Below are 21,831 nucleotides of genomic sequence, written 5' to 3'. Positions count from 1 at the left end.
TTGTAGTTTGCTCAAGTAATTAGTACGCTCGTTTTTCTCAAGAAGTTATGTTTACCGAGGCATTAATTAGAACGAATGCATGAATGACCACTAAATTTCCATGAACTTCTACATGCATTGGTGAGTTTTCTCTTGACACTGCTTGCATCGGGTGATCTAACGCACCTCAAAATCCAACATGTGATGGTACTACTTCTAGTAGTAGAATTGAGACTTATCAAACGGAAAAGCGAATGTTTTTTAGATGAGCCCTATAAACCCTAGTGGGTACGTACTCCGTAAAATCAGATTTTCCAAAACTAAGTCGCTCAACCTTTATTTGCTTGTTTCCCTTCCTGCCTCCTTGCCTCAAACAGACTATGCCAAACTCCCCTGCCTGCCGCGCGGGAAAAGACCCGCCCTCGCCTTTTTTTAGTCCGGGTTTGTATTGACGGATCGCACAAAGCAGCAAAAACCCAAGCTGTGTCTTGTATACTCCTCCATCGACGCTCCCTTTCATGAATTCTGTACTTCCTGTCACTGACATGTGGGACATATAGCAACTGGGACGACGTGTCAAGCACCAAATAACAGTGCAGAACAGCAGGGGGATGCACCCCAGTCATACCACCCCAGTAGTAGTAATGAGCAATGAGATGTCAAATCACAATGCCGCACCTTCCCAGACGGACGAAGCAACCATTATTTCACACTTCGGTTCGCCATCATCTCCAACCACGTAGTATTGCTTTTGCCTCAAGAGGGAGATGCGCATCGCCTTGGTACATCATGACATGTGGGACCGCATGACAGGCCATGCTCCCCCGCCGATCGCTCAGTAAAATCACCTCATTTTACTATACTTCCTCCGTATCGGTTTACATGGCATGCACGTCGTTCTAGTTTGAGAATTTAACTGGCTATATATGTGATGAACAGTACTCTAGCCTTTAAAAAATGTATACTTTTATATAGTAGTAGTATCGATGGATTGCGCCATGGAGCAAAACTTGAAATTAAAAAAAGGTGGTACATATAGAGAGCGCTTGTCGCAAAATTATGCATATAGTACTATTGAAAAAGCTAGTACTGCTTAAATGGGGTGCTAAATTCTATTAAAGAAATACTAGTATGTACGTACTAAAGAGTTAAAGTAACGAGAAGAAAAATAACATAGTTCTTCTAGGGGCTCAGCACAACACACCCCTCAAATTAAACTAAGCACACCTGAAATTAAACTATGCAACTAATCCGGTAGACATCGCATTAGAACCACCATGGGCAACGACACTGCCACCTTACTCGGAGTCCTCGTCCAGGTCCTCGACTTCGTCCTTGTCCCTCTTCCTCTTGGCCGATACTTCTTTGCTTGAACCGCACACTTGGCTCTTGCTCTTCATCAAACCCTTGTAGATATTGAAACAAAGTTAGCCATCCATTGCAGCGTAGTGGATGTGGTCAATATCTAGTACATTCTGCTGCCATGCATGACGATGAAACGTGTAATGAGGTTTCTCTAGTTTATCGTACGAAGGATGAACCATGGCTCCTGCCAGGGTCAGCATTGAAGGCTGACCACCGGAGGGCAACAACCGATTCTTCTGGAGGTCGAAGGGGTTGCCTACAACGAGGCCTATCTGACCTAGGAATCTTTCGTCGTTCGTAAAGTCTACAGTAACAAATTTTACTAGGTCGCTCTTGAGGAAGTTCTTAAAATCCTGGCATTCAACGTCGGCATGGCATATGTGGTAGACCAAGCATAAGTCATGCACACAAACCTGGATCACGGCGGGCTTCTTCCTCTCTTCCTCCTTTAGATCCTTCTCTCGTCCCAGGACTATGGTGTACTCAACATCTAGCCCGGCGACCCACTTATCATTTGAGTTTTCGAACATGCGTCTGAAGCGAGCAAGGCATCCTTTCACTGCCGCGGAAGAACGGGTGTAGATGACGTCGAACTCATCGCTGGTGATGGTTCTAACCTTGTACTCACCGCCGATCATGGAGATTTGGGACGCCATGGATTTGGGAGGAGGGTTAGGATTAGTGGAACTACCGTAATGTGAAAGGACGGGACGACTAGGAGCGAACCGCCATAATATTAAAGGACGTGTGGGGACGAGTAGGAGCGAACTGCCAGCGTGCGAACGACAGGGTAGTGGCTTTCCATTCTCCCATGATACGGGCTTTCGAGAGCCCTTGGATCTGATATCGAACGGTTGCATGGCGTGATTCTAAACCTATGGGTGAATATCCTATCCTGGAGGGTTATTTTGCAAATTTTCAGCAACTTAGCATGCGACCATTCGATCTCAGATCCAAGGGCTGCTAGCAGCCCGTATCATGGTCGCACCTACCACGACCATCATGTCGCTCGTGCAGTCGCGCCCTAGGGGCTTTAACATGGTGCGTTAGGCTATCTGATGTTGGCATGTCATACATAGTCATCACTTAGTCACTCATACTACAACAAGGTTAGCTATAAGGTTGGCTATAAGTGTATTTTTTACTTCTCTCTATCTCTTTCTTCGTAGTATTTATTGCATTTGCCAAGGAGTGACCTCTTCCAATGAAATGGTGCTTAGATGAGGTGCTAAGGGCATTAAATGGCTTAGCAATCAAGTCCCCAATGCATAGGTGCTTAGTTTTTTGTTGCTAAGTTTGCTTCATTTAATTAGCTATAGACTCAAAATTGTCTTTTCACCTAGGTACACGTGCTTAGCACCGTTTCTTCCTTGGGTCACTAAACTAGTCTCTCTCTTCTTAATTAACTTGCCACATCAGACTTTATGCCTATGTGGCAAGCTTAGCACCTGTAGGAGCAAGTAAGTACAATAGTGGGCTATAAGCCCGCTTTAAATGCCATTTTTGCATATGTGGAGGAAATAGGCAAGGAAAAAGTGGAGAAGTGGGCTCTCATGCAAGAGCCAGCTTCTACATGGTGGAGCATTGGGAGAGGCACCTGTATGGAGGTGTCCAGGAATCAGGAGACTCACGCCGGTCGTAGCGCCGCAGTTAAAATGATAATGGCAAGTCAAATCACGGGGTCCCACTTGTCTAGCAGTAACTCGCTGTCAAATCACACAGCCCTACATTTGCAGCAGCCTACTCCCTCATCTTCTCGCGTCTTTGTTGAACCGACTAGGCGGAACTGCCCCGCCTACCGCACAGGAAAAGCCCCACCCTCGACTTTTGAATACAACTACATCCGCTTAAAAATCTAATGATATACTCCCTACGTCTAGGTGTGTAAGTCATCTTACGAAAACCAAATAATCCCAAAACACTTAGGCGCGATGCATTAACTTCTACCTCATTTCTTGTTTTTTCACATATCAACCAATAAGAGACGAGGGGTGTGCATGCTTTTAATGACCTGAGACTACCAAACACGACATGCATTGCTTAGTTCATTGCATGCATTGCAATAAATTAGCAAATAAACATTAAGGTCTCACGTTTTCCCCTCCTCCTTGGTCACGGTGCACAACCTAAGATGACTTACTCACCTAGACAGGGGGAGTACTTTTTGTGACATAGTAACTCATATTTAGTTAGTCAAATGGATGACCTAGAACTATGTGCACGCCCTATAAACCGAGATGCCTAAGAAAAGAGACAGAGAGGGTAGTTCAGTATGTATCTTTTTAGATCAATATAGTCGGGATTCACCAAGGAGCAAAACCAAGTGGTAGGCTGCTCCTGTCGTGTTGGCGTAGCAACTCAAGTAGGGTCAGTCCGCACACGAAATTGCGACACACTTAACATGATCCCTTTGGCCGACATGTGTCTCATCCACCGTCTTGTTCCACGTGCAATGCACCAAATTACAGTTTGGAGCAGTGCTTGGAATTGGAGGCACCCCGGTTGTAGCGACGCTGTAGTAGAAAATGAACGATGAGGGGTCAAATCACAAAGCCCCACCTTTCCCGCATTAAGCTGGATGGACGAAGCAACAATCATTTCACTCTAGGGCGCAAGAGCATAAAGAAAAGATAAAACAATGATGCGTGCGGCAGCTAAGGGCACCCTAGGGTAGGGGTCTCCACTACAGATCCTTTTTTTGAAAGCGCCTCCACTACAAATCGGCTTCTCCCTCGTCCTCTTGAAGAAAACCGATGATGAGTGCAGCGGTAGGGTTTGTAGGAGTACTACGGTGTGCGGGGCCACGTCATAGAAAACGGGAGAGGGATTGAGTTCGAGTCGATGCCTTAAATATGTGTGGGCCGCTTGGTTTTATGGGAACGAGGCAACACTTTGGGTTCGGGGACCAGTGGAGATATAGTACGTACAAAAAATTGTGGATGTAGGTTTGACCGAAAGGCAATGATGCATGGGCCCTGCATTTTGATATACCCGGGGCCGCGTGAAATTTGCTACTCTACTCAAAACTAGTAAGGTACACATGCATTGAATGCATGAGATTTCGAAACCAAATTATGAATAAATACACACTATAACATGTAAAGCTTTGAGTCATATGCATGATGTAGATGTTCATTTAGTTCTTATAGTTCATCTCATTCAAAATCAATTAGTTTTATAAAAATGTTAAGATTCATGGGGTTGTGCATTGTAAAGCATAAAGTAAAAAACAAATAATGGTAATTCATTTAGAAAAAAATTCAATTATGATACGGAAGATTCTAGAACAAAGGAGAAAAGCTTGTCTTCAAAATTGTACATGTGGCAGATTTGGTGGAATGTTGATGATATCCAACGACCAATAGTGCTCAGATTTGCCATCCCTACACTGTCGGATTAGCTTCATCCAGCGACCATATTTCAAAGCTATTTGCACACTATATAGTTCTTGTGCCATAGTTGCATGTCTTGGAAAAAAGCTACTAGTGGGTTGTACTATCTATTTAGAAATAGGAGATGTATACATGGAAGTTGTAGGGAAAGAGATGACATGGAGTATCTCAATTCCTATGAGTAGGGATTGGAAAAGAGATGTCATTTGGTTCACATCATAGGAACTTTTCTATTGAATCTAGAGATGACATGTATCTCAATTCCTATGTGGAGGGATTAGAAAAGAGATGTAATTTGGTTCATATCATAGGAACTTTTCTATTGAATATACGCTAATGCTTATTTTCCTTTGAAATTATGGGAGTATAGCAATCCATTCATATGAACCAAGTGGCTCTAAAGCAATAGAAATGATATCATGTTTATTTCCTTTGAAATGTGGAGTATATGGATCTATACCTATGAAACAATTGGCTCTAAAGGAAAAAATCCTATAAAAATCATATCATATAGAGTTCCTATGATATTCCTCCACACCAAAGGATGGTTGAAATTGCTGCAGGTGATATGATGGTCTTTCTTTGTAGACTCATCCCCCATCTTTATAGTTACCTCTCGAAGATGAATGAAATGATATATATATATATAGGGTATTCTACATGTGCAATTTGGTACACGAAAACTCGGTAAAAGTCTGCGAGGTTCGAATTTTCTATAAAGCTATATGCACTGCATTTTGGAACGGAGGGAGCATACAACAATTGCTAACAATCACGTGGAAGATTTGTGTGTAGGAGGAGTGGCTGTTCTGTTAAATGACATGGCAAAACTGACACTGTCGGATGCCGATCTGACGGTTCTTACGGCGTTCGTCAGGAAAAGGCTTGTGGCAAACGTTTGTCGGATAATGATTTACGGACACATGCATTACATTGATACGTGCCCCCTCTCTCTCACGCACACACACCCTCATGAGTCACGACTCTCCCGAGTCCTGTCGCACCCACCGTCTATCTGCAGGTAGACATTATGCACATATGTGCTCTTCACACCCTACCCTCAGAACTTCTAAAAAACAAAAGACGTCGCGCACATTTTATTTTAGCTCACACGTCACACACTTATACTATTACTCTTGCGGCGAACACTACTACAAAAAGGGCTATAAATGGAATGGCCACTAATGGCGCACCTGTGATGTGGTGCGCCATTACTATATTCTAATGACGCACCATGTCTCGGTGCGCCATTAGTAATATATTACTAATGGCGCACCTGGTGTGTGGTGCGCCATTAGTAGTTTTGAAAAAAACATAATTTTTTTGTTACTAATGGTGCATCGTTGTATAGTGCGCCATTACTAATTGACATAGAAATGACACACCACATCCGTCGTGCGCCATTAGTAGTTCTAAAAAAAAGTAAAAAAAAATAAAAAAAATTGTTACTAATGGCGCACCATGTCTCGGTGCGCCATTACTAGTTGTCCACTGGTGCGCCATTACTAAGTTTTTAAAAAAAAAATTCAAAAAAAATATCAATTTTTTTCAAAACTAGTAATGGCGCACCGTGGGTGTGGTGTGCCATTACTAGTTTAACTAGTAATGGCGCACCACCCCACGGTGCGCCATTACTAACTTGCCCCAACACCGAATGCACCCCCCCTGTGGATCGCCTTTTCAGTTTAAAAAAAAAAAAGAAAATGATGGAAATGTAAAAAAATAAAAGAAAATAAGTTTCCCATGTGATATGTGCTCTAGTTGTTAGGAAAATTTACAAATATGAATTTCGACTTTATTTGCAAAATCTCTTTGGAAATTTGTAAAATGGGCATAACTTTTGCATACAAACTCGGATGAAAAAGTTTTTTATATGAAAAATCATCTACTCGAAAAGTTACATCCAAATTTAACTGGGGGAACCTTGTTAAACATTTTCAAAATCCCCAAAAACCTAACAGAAAAAAGTTACGGGGCTTTCAAGATCTAGAGGCAAAAAAATTCAAAAAATTTCAAACTTACTAGTGGCGCACCGTGGATGTGGTGCGCCACTAGTAACAGAAAAAAATTGGTTTTGGATTAGTTTTTTGATTTTTTTTCAAAAAATGATACGTAATATGGCCGGGAAGTTTGAAACAATTTTCAAAATTTCATCATAGTCATGAACATGAACAAAGTCCTAGACATCAACAAGGTATAAGAGGATTGATATGCTAGATATATCAACAAGTGCCTGTGAACTGAGCTGTTGCTGGGGTTGGATAGAACTCTGAAATTAAGCGTGCTTGGGCTGGAGTAGTGTGAGGATGGGTGACCTTTCAGGAAGTTTGACCATGGAGTGCGATTTGACCTGAGATTAAGCATATTGACCCGAGATTAAGCCATAGTGAACTGAGATTAAGAAAAAAACGAAAAAAAAAATTTGAATTTTTTTTTAAATTTAATTTTTTTGAAAAAATATTGTTACTAATGGCGCACTTCTATGTGGTGCGCCATTAGTATACCAGATACTAATGGCGCACCGTGGGCTATTCTAATGGCGCACTAGCGGTGCGCCATTAGTATACCAGATACTAATGGCGCACCACAGGTGCGCCATTAGTAAAAAATACTAGTGGCGTGGTACTAATGGCGCACCGGCAGTGCGCCATTAGTAGGCAAAACCGGTGTGCCATTAGTAGGCCTTTTCCTAGTAGTGCAACGTTCTTTGGGCATAGTATATTATACTCTCATGAAGAGAAGCAGTGCATGCATGCACTATTTCTCTCACACCTACTCAGAAGTACACGTAGGAGCGTATTTTTTGAAGCTGGTACAAAAAAATCACTCCACTATATATATAAGCAGGAGCCTTAGCGCTTGCTTTACTAGGGTTCCTCCCGTTAACTCTCTCATGATCTCCAGATCTACGCAAGACATAGGTGGCCACACTCTCTCTCAGCTCACGGCTGGTCACAAATCCAGTCGGACAACCTCGACCGGGGCAGGGGTGTAGGTGCATCATTCACGCTGTCGTCGGTGGCGAGGGAGGAGACCAACGTCTGCCCGCGTGTCCCGATTGGCGGCCGTACCGTTCTCTCCGAGAGAGCGCCGGCTCGGGAGGGCCTCCGACCCCTTCTTCCTCCCCGCGGTATTGTGGCCAAGATGCAGCCTCCCGACGCTGTCTTTGCCACATGCCTACGACACTTAGGTATATATTCCTTCGAAACCTGCCTTGCTCTACTGCCCCAGCTCCCCACTTGGCTTCGTGTGGATCTTTTTCTACTTCCATCCGCTGTTCCAAAGCCACCTAGACTTTTACTATTATTAGAGATAAAGCTAGTTCATATAGTCAACTCTACGAGTTGGTTCAAACAGGGAAGAAAGTGGGAAAGCCGTAGCATGAATCTAGGACTTGGTTCTAAGAGGAAACGGGGGAATGTAGTAGATACTAGCTAGCCAACCGGTCTCTTGGTTGAAAAGACGAAGAAAGCATGGTGGATGGCGAAGGGTGGGGGGAAGTGGACCTATCTCTTGGTTGAAAAAGGAAAGAAAGTGACGGGTGTTGGGGGACAACGCAAATGAGAATGAGCGGGTCTAGATTTCCTGTGCTCACATAGGAAAATGTCGCCGAGGAGATAAAAAATGGGACAAATGCAGACATGCTGTCTAAGTGTTTGCCGCTCTCGGCAAACACATCTACCTCGCCACTTTATGTCCCCGCTGTCCCTACGCCCATATCACTACTGTTAATGTAAAATCACATGAAGCATTAAACAATGCCACCTAATGCCACTATAAGTAATGGTCTAGTGCCGTCGATAAATTGAAGCAATGCCACCACCATTTTATGAAGTGCTTCCATCTTGCTTTATTTCCCATGAATTGTGTTTTTGCAGTTACACTTAAATCTCACACCGCTAACATTGCTTCATCCCAGTGGAACTGCACAAATTTGATTGCACATTTACTGACCGCGTGCTACTCTCATGATAGTAATACTAATGCTATTGTTCTTCATGTTAATATAGTGGCAGTGTTGATGTGATGTGATGCTAGTTACTTAAGGGTACTTTCATACTGTCAATCTAGTGCCAATTATAACACAATAGATGTTGCTGTTAATCATACGCCACTGCAAATATCTATCACTGTTTAAATAACCGTATTTCATATTTGCGCAAACAGGGGTGTCTGCCTCCATATCATTTTGGGATGTCTGTCTCCGTATCGTTTCTATCCTCGCATTCAAAAGCACACACCTCAGTTTTAGTAGAACCGCGCAAAATGAGATGGCTATCCCTCGCTGCCGTCGTCTAACCACCCATCTTCCAGGTATTCCTACATTGGTAGTTACTAGGTAGAATGACCAACATAATCTAAAATAAGTTGATTCATGCGTTTTACTTCCTGATTGCAGTGTAGGGATGAGCGAAAACAACTGCATCCTAGTCCAGAATGCACTTTCTACCTGTTCATCCATGGATCGAGGACTAGCTGGCACGGCTGCACGATAGTTTTTTGGACAGGTGCACGGACAAGAGGCATTGTGGTCTGCTTATTTCTGCAAATAGCGGTGCTTAAATTTAGTGGAATGCACAAGAATTTCAGCCGGTCAGTACACTGCATGGTTCAGTTCAACATTCCAATTGAGACCACAATTATAATTGGTTATTCTGGAATGAGAGAACCTAACCCTGGATGGTGGCAACAAGAAAAAACCAGAGTGAACTCCAGGAAATTTAAGCCTGCTGGGAGGCCCTTTGCTCAGAGAAGCCTTGCTTGTTTTTCCTGATTTGTAAACCTTCTCACAACTTTGTCTTTTGCTGTGAACTAGTATATGTTTGTTATGTTCTATGAATCATTGAGATGTATAAAATTGCTTAACTTATGCTATTCAAGTTTTTTATGAAGCCAAGTTTAATGTGAGTGTTCCACATGAACGCTGGACTAGCGTGTGAACGTTTGGAATTTACATTGTGGCCTCAGTTAACTTCATGAACCACTTTAACAACATACATAGTTTCTTATATGTTAGACAGCAGGTTGTTGATTGTTATTTGGTCGATAGCCTAGTGTTGAAGCGAGCTGAGCCATTGTGACATGTTTTGCACAACTGCTTACAAGTGGGGTAGCACCAATAGTGTTTACAAGTACTTATGTATACGTCGGCGCATAGTTCTCAAACGAGTACTCTATTTCATCAAAACACACACTGCTCGTATGATAAACCGTGATAACTTATGTCTTACCATGCCATATTCATGAAAAAACTAGTGAGGACGCATTTGTTTCAACAAGAATAACGATGGTTCTCACATGATTCACGGGCACACAAAAGTAGCAGCAATTCCCATAGACGGATTCAAACAGAGTACTAGCCCCACAGGGCTTGATATCAGGAAAGGTTTGGATAATTAGACACAATCCAAACTACTATTAAACACTAGCTGGGGCAACTATTTCATGCCCCGATCTAATTTGGGCTGGACACAAGACGAACCTTGCCATGAACATCATCGAGGACGTCCCACAGCAGCTCAATCCTGTGAACCTTCATGAAGACAACCTTGTGGCCTTGCCACTGATAAACTTGTTTGTGGAGGCATGCCGCGTCATCTTCCTGCGTAAGCTTGACAAGAACAGTATACCTCACAAACGAAGGAGTAGCTTTGAACTTCTTGTGCTTCAGTACACCCTGGATAACACACCCGACAACTGTGAGGCTGGAATACAACTCTTCATTGGTATAAGCACAAATGGCTTCCAGGATCCAACAGCCTAAGAACTCTGTTTTCCCAGTGCGTATATTCAGGTCATCCGCCTCATAGAGAGTGACATGTACGACCACACAATCCTTGTCTGCATCAGGGCTCTAACTGAAACAGAAACGAATTCTGAATTACTTTCCAGTATAAGAAACACAAGTTATTTAAACCACTATGTATAGCATGGCATCGAAACTAATAAAATTTTGCATTATTCATCACCACATACTTAGATGAAAAACCACAATCTAGATTGGCAAAGAAGAAAATCACCTTGGGCAGCTCAGTGGGGGGGGGGGCACATCCTCGAAGGGGGAAAACTGCTCCTGCGGTGCCACGGGGGCTGTAACCTCAAACGGGGCGTTGGCCATCTCAGTAGTGGCCGTGAGCGTATCTGGGGTTGGCTAGGTGGCTGCCTCCATCTTCTTGGAGCTCTCTCTCTCATGGGGAGCAGCCTCCCGCGTCTGCTCCAATATCGGCACATCTTTGCCTAGTTCTCCTTGGTCCATCATGAAACTGACAAATACTAGGAGACCACTGAAAGGAAAACACAATCGCAACGACAATGAAACAAAAAAGAGAGTGAGGATCGGTTACTGCTTTGCAAAAGTTCTTTTTTTTTCTCTAAACGAAAATACACCAACATTCATGGATCCGCTTACCTTCCCTTCGTTGAGAGAGAAGAACAGTGGCAGATGCGAGTGTTGCCTTTCTTGAAAACAGTGAGGGAGAAGGGGATTCAGCGAAGAGTGAAATGATGGTTGCTTCGTCCGTTAAACTTAGACTGCGGGGAGGTGGGGTTTTGTGATACGACGGCTCGTTACTGTCGCGCTACGGCCGGGGTGACTCTTCGCCTGCATACTGCCTTCTAATTTGGTGGATGGCATTTGGGCCCGCGCACTGCATGGCCCGCATGTCGGTGATCAAAAGTATAACGGCATTCAGTAGAGGGAGACGTTTCAATGACCTAGGAGGAGCCAGAAGCGGTATTGTATCCACTATACTAGTAGTAATTGTTTTTCTGGGTAGCTGTAGAGTGTCTCCACTATACTAGTAGTAATTTTTTCTCTGGGCCGAACACAAGACAACCCATCCATCCTAGTAAATAGTAAAATCAATTCAAAAGCCCATATATTTACTGAATGAGAGGCGCTACCCACACCCAGCACACCGCCCCCCCCCAAACCTGGGTGCTCTTCTTCTCCTCACTCCCACCCACCTCACGTCAGCTCGCTCCACTCGTACCCCCAAATTCCTCACCTCACTCCTACAGAAAACCCCAGCTCCCCTCACTACTACAGAAAACTCCCAGCTCCCCTTCTTCTTCAGTCACACTACAACTAGGCTCGTCATTCCTTACTCTGCTCAAATCCGTGAGCGCGACGCGACACCCTCAAGGAAAATGGAGTCGGCTGACCCCAACACCAAGAAGATGAGGCTCCCGCCAGCGGTGACGCCTATTGTAGATCCCGCACCCGACAGCGCGGGGAGAAGCGGTGACCCCGCCCCCACTGGATCCCAGGAACCTGTAGAATCTTGGGTGGACCGCATCAGCGATCTCTCGGATGCCATCCTTGGGGAGATCATCTCGCTTCTCCCCACCAAGGATTGATGCCGCACCCAAGTCCTCTCAATTCGGTGGCGCCCTCTATGGCGCGCCGTGCCCCTTAATCTCGATTGTCGTCAGCTATCTCTCTTCAATGATTTTGAAATCCCAGAGCCATCATCTCCTCCCACCAGGGCTCCGTTCAAAGCCTCTGCATCCCGTCATGCTACCTGAGCAAGCATACCATGCCCTGCATGGTGGACGCCTGGCTGAAATCCCCTGAATTCATAGAACTACAACTGCTTGAGTTCTACTATTCCCCTAGAAACCACATACCACATACCGAATGCCATGTACTTGTGCCCTCAGCACCGATGTCCATCTCGCGGTTTTCCTCCTCTATCCACACCACCACCTTTGCGCTGTGCTACCTACTAGACAATCTGGTACTAAACCTTCGACTCCCATTTCTCAAGAAACTTTCACTTGTGCGGGTTCGTATATCAGAGGCCTCATTGCACAGCCTCATCCACTCCAGTTGCCCTCTCCTAGAGTGCTTGGTGCTTGTTTTCACAGTTAGAATCGGTTGTCTCCAAATAAAGTCGCCTAACCTTGTAAGAATTGGAATTTCTTTTGACGGAAGGCAGCTCATCATCCAAGATGCCCCTTCACTTCAAAAGTTGATCCTTGATTCTAGTTATTCACCATTGTAAATAACTGTCCTCTCTGCGCCTAAACTGGAGATCTTGGGTGTAATACGTGATCTCTGTGCTCATTTCAATATGGTGTTTGGCTCCACAATTCTTCAGGTACTTTATATTATCATCTGCACTTGTAACCATAAGCTACATTTTAAATTTCCGCGCGTAAGTTATATATCATCTTGGAGTACAAATTTTGTACTAATATTATGTTCTATGCTCAATGAAGAGTTTCTCCATGGATGGCCTATCAATGGTGCTGGATTCTATCAAGATCTTATATATCCAAATGAATAGTTTTGATCTGAACAAGATTATTGGCTTGCTGCAATGCTTTCCATGTTTCGATACATTGTATATAAAGGTGATAATTTCACGCACATTGGAAGCCCGCATATAGTGTACTAGAATTTACCGTTCAGCTGTTGCTCTTTCGTCACTCTTTTTTTAGACCTTAACTATTTTCAATCTTCATGTCTATTTAGGCAACGGGACGGGGTAAGAAAGTTATAACCAATCGGTGGATTCGTAAGAATTGGGATTTTCTCACTTCTCATGAGATTCGATTGAAGACAATAACGGTAGAACGATATGTAACCAACCGTGCAAACAGTAGATTTGTCACATTCTTCCTGCTGAATGCGAGGTTACTATTGTCCATCAGGCTTAAGTTTATCAGCAGCATGATTTTGACGGATGGGTATGTCGAAGAGCAAAAAAAGGAGTTTTAGGTGGGCAAAAGAGCTTCTGAACGTGCCGGGCTTCTATTTACAACATATTGTGGTCATAATCCAGTAAATTTTACGACCCAGGATGTTCATTCTATGGACCTGACCGATCCATTTGACTGTGATTACAGAAAACAGTGCTGGAGTTAGATGTTGTTGCCCTTTTCAACCTGGTTTTTTTTGTAAACCTGCTGAACAATTAACCCTCGTGCTTTTGTACAGTTTGTAAGCTGGAGTTAGATGTTCTTGCCCTTTTCAACTCGGCTGTGACTGTCATATTTTCTTTGAAACAAAGCAAATGGCTTGCCATTCATTTAATTTGGAGTGAAGTATTGTAACAAATCCCAACCAAGGGAAATAACATCACTCTTGCCGGCTGCTTGAGCTCACTGTGCATTACAAAAGCCAAGTAATTAGCCCCCACCAGCACCCACAAACTTATTTTGAACTAGCACATCAAATGGGCTCTAAATTTTCATAAGAAAGGCTGCATGACCATGCCAGATTTGGATTCTGACATTTGGGACCCGTGAGGAAATAGCCTATCCAAGGTGGTGTCGACTTACTAGCCAGTCAACAAACGATTCTTCCTACCAGCCGTTGGATTGACATCCAACATCTGTCGTGTATCTTCTATCTCTTGTCTTCTTCCTCCAGCCGCCCAAACCAAACCACCCCGTCGGCTCTGCCTGCTCCCGCCTCCCATGGTTGGCTGCGCATCCGCCGCCCTACCATATGTACCCTCCAATGTTGGCCAGTCCCTCCCTCTATTCCCCCACACGTCCTGTTATTCTCTGGTGATGTCAGCCCCAACACGCACCCGCACCCGAACCAGCCAGCCCTCGTACTCCCCTCCACCTGCGAATGGATCGGTGCATCTTTCATGACTCCTGTTCATTCCGTCCAAGGCCTCACCTTGTCCTCCGCCTTGCGGCCTTGGTTCGCTCGTTGTGCGCAGTGCGCCACCCTCTTGCATTGTCAACGTCGTCAACAACCGAGAGGAACAACGAGATGACTATATGTGGAGAGGATGATAGTAGGGACCACCAGCGTCATGGCAGTACGCAAGCAAGTGCCTCTATACTACAAGCCCCAAAATATGGTTCCTCCTAGTGGTTGGACATCTAGGGCTCACGCCATTGTCAACATAGTCAATAAATGAGAGAACTACACTACGAGCGGCTGACACCAGGGACCCAGCAGGTGGCGCATTTTTTTTGAGAAACAAGTAGTTGTTATTTATACTAGTTTTAGCGACGGATCAGGGAAACAACGAGGCTGTGCGCGGGCTGTAGCCCGTCTAGCCAGGGTTTTGTTTATGTTTACCACATCATGAGCCCAGTTGTGTTTTTTCTTGCTGCAAATAGCTAGCCCAGTTCTATTTAAAAAAAATACCCAAACGAGACCTACTTGCTTTATCAGCCCTACTGGGCTGCAAATCTTTCAAAACTAGGAGAGTTTCATTCGTTTTGCCCAGAAATGGACTGTACATTTTTAAAACACATCAAACCGGGAATTAGTTTCAATTTTTTTCATTACAAGATTTTAAATTCCATTGATTTTTATGCGTGGACAATTATTTGGATTTTATATTTATATAAATTATTTTTCAAAATAGTTTGAATGTGAATCGATAATTCGGGATTAAAAATAGTTGACCGCATCGAAATATGCAAAATTTCGTATAATTTTTAACCGTGGCCACAATATGGGGTGTAATGATAACAAAAAGAAGATGGGCTCCAAAAAAATTCATAAAGAATTAGCAAATGGGTTGTACATTATTAGAAATAATGGCAGATGGGCTGTATGCTGTTTCCCACAGATTTGAGGCTGACTTGTAAGCCTACTACAGGTTGATGCATATGCTTTCCTAAAAAAAGGTTGACGCACACGCAACGCCCTGTCAACTTAGTCAAAACACAAGAGCAGTGACTGTTGGATGTCCATCCAACGGCTGTCGTGCTTCTTCAATCTCTGTTCTTCCTGCTCCAGCCGCTCAAACAAGCGCCGACGGGACTGCCTGCTCCCTCCTCCCGTGGCCGGCTATGCTGCCGCACAGGCCTCACCGCCCCATCGTACTCCCATCGCTGGCCTAGCCATCCCTACTCACCTACACCTGCTATTATTCTCCGGGCACGGCAGACAAACCAGTAAACCCTCATACTCCTCCGTGTGGGAAACAACTGCCGAGTATTCCCTGTCTCCATGTCATTCCCTTCCTAGGACTCTCCGTCTTCCACCGCCCTGGTGCTCTCGGCGCGGCCTGGTCAACATGGTCAATGAACGACATCTACCGTAAGTGGACTGTATGTGGAGAGGCTGACAGCTGGGTCCACGACCGCATGCAAGGAAATGCCTCCTTATTACGCGCAAAATAATGATTCCTCCACCTGACAGCTAGGACCCATGGGAAGGGCCTCTGTATTTCGCGAAGAAGTGTTCGCCCCGCTGACAGGTTGGACCCACCAGCTATATCTTCGCACGCAAGGAAGTGCCTCCTTATTACGCACAAAAAATGAATACCCCCCTGCTAGATAGGACCCACCATAGTGGGTGGCTGACTTGTGGGCCTACTAAGTTGACGGGGAAAGAGGGCTTTGTCAACTTAGTCAATACTCCAGTGACCGTACGATGTCCATCCAACGTCCATAGTGCTTCTTCAACCTCTGGTCTTCTTGCTCTAGCCGCCCAAAGCAGCGTCGGTCATGCCGCCTGTTCCTGCCTCCCGTGGCCGGCTGTGCTACCGCGGAGGCCTCACGGCCCCCATACTACTCCCACTGCTGGCTAGGCCATCCCTCCACTCACCCACACCACCTGTTATTCTGCGGCGACGGCAACCTCACACCGCAGCCGAACTAGTGAACCCTCGTACTCCTCTCCGCATGGGCATCCACTGCCGTGTCTTCCTAGGCTCTGCGTCGTCCCTTCCTAGGCCTCCCCATCGTCCACCGCCGTGGTGCTCTCGGCGCGGCGTGGTCAATGTGGTCAACGACCGACTTCCATCGGAAGAGTACTGTATGTGGAGAGGCTGACAGCTGGGTCCACGACAGCCGCAAGGAAGTGCCTCCTTATTACGTGGAAAATAATTATTCCTCCACGTAACAGTAGGGACCCATCGGACAGGCCACCATATTTCGCGAAAAAAACGTTTGCCCCCTAACTGTTGGGACCCACCTGATGGGCCACTGTATTTCGCAAAAAAAACATTCCCCCCGATATCAGCTCGGACCCACCGGAAGTGCCTCCTTATTACGCACAAAAAAATGAATACTCCCCCTGCTAGCTGGGACCCACCTTGGTGGGAGGCTGACTTGTGGGCCTACTAAGTTGACCGGGACGGAGGGCTTTGTGAACTTAGTCAATATGAATGATTCTAGCTCCAGTGACCGTACGATATCCATCCAACGGCCGTAGTGCTTCTTCAACCTCTGGTCTTCTTGCTCCAGCCTCCCAAAGCAGCGCCAGTCGTGCCGCATGCTCCTGCCTCCCGTGGCCAGCTGAGCTGCCGCGGAGGCCTCACCACCCCCTACTATTCCCACCGCTGGTCAGGCCCTGCGTCGATGGCAGCCTCACACCACAGCCAAACTAGTGAACCCTCATACTCCTCTCCGCGCGGGCTTCCACTATCGTGTCTTCCTCGGCTCCGCGTCGTCCCCTTCCTAGGCCTCGCCGTCATCCACCACCCCGGTGCTCTCCATGCGGCGTGGTCAACGTGGTCAAGGAACGACTTCCATTGGAAGAGTACTGTACGTGGAGAGGCTGACAGGCGGGTCCATGGTGGCCGCAAGGAAGTTCCTCCTTATTACGCGCAAAATAATTATTCCTCCGCCTGATAGTAGGGACCCACTGGACGGGCCACTGTATTTCGTGGAAAAAATGCTTCCCCCCTGACTATTGGGACCAACCAGCTACATCTTCGCACGCAAGGAAGTGCGTCCGGGCAAAAAAAAATGATTCACCCCCCTGCTGCTGGGACCCACCAGCTACATCTTCGCACGCAAGGAAGTGCCTGACAGTCGGGACCCAGCTGGTCGAAGCATATGTAGCGTTGTCATTCTGGTCACGAACGTGTACGTACATACTGGTCCATGTAGAGGCGCGCACATGTCGTAGTAGAGGCGCACACGTAGCATGTACATGTACGTACAGCGGCCAGTGTGGAAGAAAGAAAATGCAGCCACGTACATACATATGGGCATGGTCTCGAATGCCTACTCACGCATACCGATGGCCAGGGCTCGTGTACATGGCTGGGTCAGAACGGAGAAACTGCGTCATCGTCATGTTCATGGGGAGGCAACGGAATGCGTCGTGTTCATCGAGAGGCAACGAAATGCGTCGTGTTCATCGGGAGGCAACGGAACACGTGGGAGCCAATTGGCTTGGACGAAACAAGTGATGGAAATGAGGCCTGGCGTACCGCAGAACAGAGGAAATGGCCTTGTGTTCGACCGGCCACGTTCGAAATGGGATCCTGTTCATCGGGAGGGGTCTGGCGTACCGCAAAACAGAGGAAACAGACTTGTGTTGGACCTCCTATGGTCGAAACGGGGTCTTGTTGATCGGGAGGGGTGTGGAATACCACAAAATGGAGGAAACGGACTTGTGTTGCAGCGCTACGATCGAAACGGGGGTCCTGTTCATCGGGAGGGGTGTGGCGTACCACAAAACGGGACTCCATGGGATACTGTTCATCTCCACCATCGACCTCCTCCAGCCTCCACGGGCTACTGTTCATCCACTGTCGACCTCCTCTAGCCTCCACCTATGACTGTTCATCCATGGGCTCCTGTTCATCCAGCCTCCACCGCGCGCTACTCCACCGGCTACTGTTCAATCAGCCCTCTCCACGGGCTCCTGTTCAACCACCCCTCCATGAGCTACTGTTCATCCACCACTCCACCATCTACTGTTCATCCAGCCCTTCACAGGGTCGTCCTATTCATCCAGTACTCCACGGGGTCCTGTTCATCCAGCCCCAACCGGCTCGATCGATCGGGGTCCTGTTCATCAAGAGGCAAGACCACGGGGTCATGTTCATCCACCCCCACCGGGAACTATTCATCCAAACCCCCTGCAACGCTCACTGTTCATCCAGAGGCAGCATCGATCGGTTTCAGTTAGCAGCAGTAGTGAAGGAATCGCTCAATCGGATTCAGTTAACAGCCACCGATCGATCCCTCGGGTTCAGTAACACGTAGCCTGCAGTGCAATCGCTCGGGTTCAGTAGGCGAACGCCTCGCTCGGGTTCAGTTAGAGCCCAACGCCTTGCACCCACGCGCGTGCGTGTACGAGAGAAATGTGCAAACCTCCATGCATCGCTCGAGCCCGACCACCCACCGTAACCGGGAACACCCCGATATTTTCCTCGCCCTCGCTTCTACCACGGTTTTTTCCGTCATGGACGGCCCAAAGAATGTTATGCAGCTGCGTCTCCAGCCCGCCCAGGACGAAAAGCCCATTTTCTGTCATGATTTTTTGGCATAGAAGTAGGAGCCCACCACATCTATGATGATACCAGGTTTTGTCACAATTATCATCATAGAAGTGTCATAAGTATGACAATTTTTTTGTTCGGCCCAAAATGTCACGGATGTGTCTTTTTTGTAGTGTATAAGTGAAGCACATAGAGTATTCTAATAAATCACGATTCATGCGTGTCTCTCCCAAAAGGTGTGTACAACAAGGATGATTTTGTTAAACTAAAAAGCAAAGACTCAAATCATACAAGACGCTCCAAGCAAAATACATATCATGTGGTGAATAAAAATATAGCCTCAAGTAAAGTTACCGATAGACGAAGACGAAAGAGGGGATGCCTTCCGGGGCATCCCCAAGCTTAGGCTTTTTGTTGCCCTTGAATATTACCTTGGGGTGCCTTGGACATCCCCAAGCTTAGGATCTTGCTACTTCTTATTCCATAGTCCATCAAATCCTTACGCAAACCTTGAAAACTTCACAACACAAAACTCAATAGAAAATCTCATGAGCTCCGTTAGTATAAGAAAATAAATCACCACTTTAATGGTACTATTGAAAACTCATTCGTTATTTATATTGGTGTAATATCTACTATATTCCAACTTTTCCATGGTTCATACCCCCCGATTCTACCCATAGATTCATCAAATAAGCAAACAACACGTGAAAAATAGAATCTGTGAAAAACAGAATAGGTTGTAGTAATCTGTAACTCTCGAATACGTCTGTAACTCCAAAAATCCATCCAAATTAGGAAAAGCTGAGCAATTTGTGTACCAATCCATATGAAAAAGAATCAGATCAAAATCACATTTCTATGAATTTTCAAAACTAATTTACTAAGCACAAAAGTTTCTGATTTTCAGCAGGATCAACACAACTATCACCGTATGCTATCCTAAAGGTTTCACTTAGCACAAACTATAATTAAAACATAAAACCACATCTAACCAGAGTCTAGATGAATTATTTATCACTAAACAGGAACAAAAAGCAAAGAACAAAAATAAAATTGGGTTGCCACCGAACAAGCGCTATTGTTTAACGCCCTTAGCTAGGCATTGATAATTTCAATGATGCTCACATGAAAGAGAAGAATTGTAGCACAAAGAGAGCATCATAAAACACGTGACAAACACATCTAAGTCTAACATGCTTCCTATGCATAGGCATTTTATAAGAAAACAAATTATCAAGACAAGCAAAAACTAGCATATGTAAGGAAGAAGAAAGAGACAATAGAAATCTCAACGTGAAGAGAGGTAATTTAGTAACATGAAAATTTCTACAACCATATTTTCCTCTCTCATAATAATTACATGTAGGATCATATAAAAATTCAACAAAGTAGCTATCACATAACATATTCTCAACATGATCCACATGCATGCAAAGTTGACACTCTTCCAAAATAGTGGGATTAACATTAACTAAAGTCATGACCTCTCCAAACCCACTTTACTTAAACATTTCATAAGATTGGACATTCTCCAAATATGTGGGATCTAAAGTTGACACTCTTCCAAACCCACTTTCAATAATATTGCAAACACTATTATCAATCTCATATTCATCATGGGGCTTAAATAAATTTTCAAGCTCATAAAAAGAATCACCCCAATCATGATCATTGCAACAAATAGTAGACATAGCAAAACTAGCATCCCTAAGCTTAGGGTTTCACATATTACTAGCACAATTGACATTAATAGAATTTATAATAATAAAATTGCAATAATGCTTTTAATCGAAGGAACTATCAAGTATGGGTGCAATAGCAACAATCTAATGTTTAACATAAGGGACTATAGCAAATTTCATCTCCATAAATATTGGCATCATGGCCACCAGAATAGCAAGCAACATGTTCATCAAGGGATATTTCAATCGAATCATCGGAATCATAATTATCTACAGATTCATGCATATCATTATTTTCTTCCAAAGCAACAGTCATTCTCTCAATAAATTCTTTGACATAGACATTATGAGCATAGTTTTCATAGGAATATTTAAGTATGTCAAAATTTTCAGATTTGTAGAGAGTAATATCATACTTTTCAATAAAAGAAGCAACTTCATAAGCACCCTTAAAAGCAAAAAATTCTTCAATTTGTTCGATATCATAGTAACTGTAAACACCCTTTGCTTAAGAAGATAAGATTTCATTATCATTAAACTGACATAGGTAGGGAAGTTGTTTTTTAGGGTTCTTAGAGCAACAAGTAAAATCATAAATTTTACAAAGATTTGAAGCATAACATAGCAAACTATTTATTTGATTCCATAAGAGTCTCCCTTTTTCAGACAAACGATGACGCACAAAATGAGCATGCTCATCTAATGATTTTCCTGCAACTAAACTAGTTGGGGTTTCAGTACGAGCACATATAGATCGAATATGATCCAAGTAGAACACTTTAAGTGGATCCATATCAATAGATTTTTAGCAAGCAAATAGAAGGCACATAGAAACACAAGCAAAAATACATACATGAAGAAGGCGAAGAAAAGGCAAATATTTTTGAAAATAGTTTTAGAGGTGGGGGAGAGGAAAACGAGAGGCGAATGGCCAATAATGTAATGCAAGAGAGAAGAGTTTATGATGGGTACTTGGTATGGCTTGACTTGACGTAGATCTCCCCGAAAACGGCACCACAAATCCTTCTTGCTACCTCTTGAGCTTGCGTTGGTTTTTCCCTTGAAGGGAAAGGGTGATGCAGCAAAGTAGCGTAAGTATTTCCCTCAGTTTGAGAAACAAGGTATCAATCCAGTAGGAGATAATGCACAAGTCACCGAAATACCTGCACAAACAATCAACAACATGCACCCAACATGATAAAGGGGTTGTCAATCCCTTCACGGCCACTTGCAAAAGTGAGATCTGAT

Source organism: Triticum aestivum, chromosome 4B (genome assembly GCF_018294505.1).
Source record: "Triticum aestivum cultivar Chinese Spring chromosome 4B, IWGSC CS RefSeq v2.1, whole genome shotgun sequence".
Taxonomy (NCBI): domain Eukaryota; kingdom Viridiplantae; phylum Streptophyta; class Magnoliopsida; order Poales; family Poaceae; genus Triticum; species Triticum aestivum.
Note: the sequence above shows the minus strand (reverse complement) of the source record.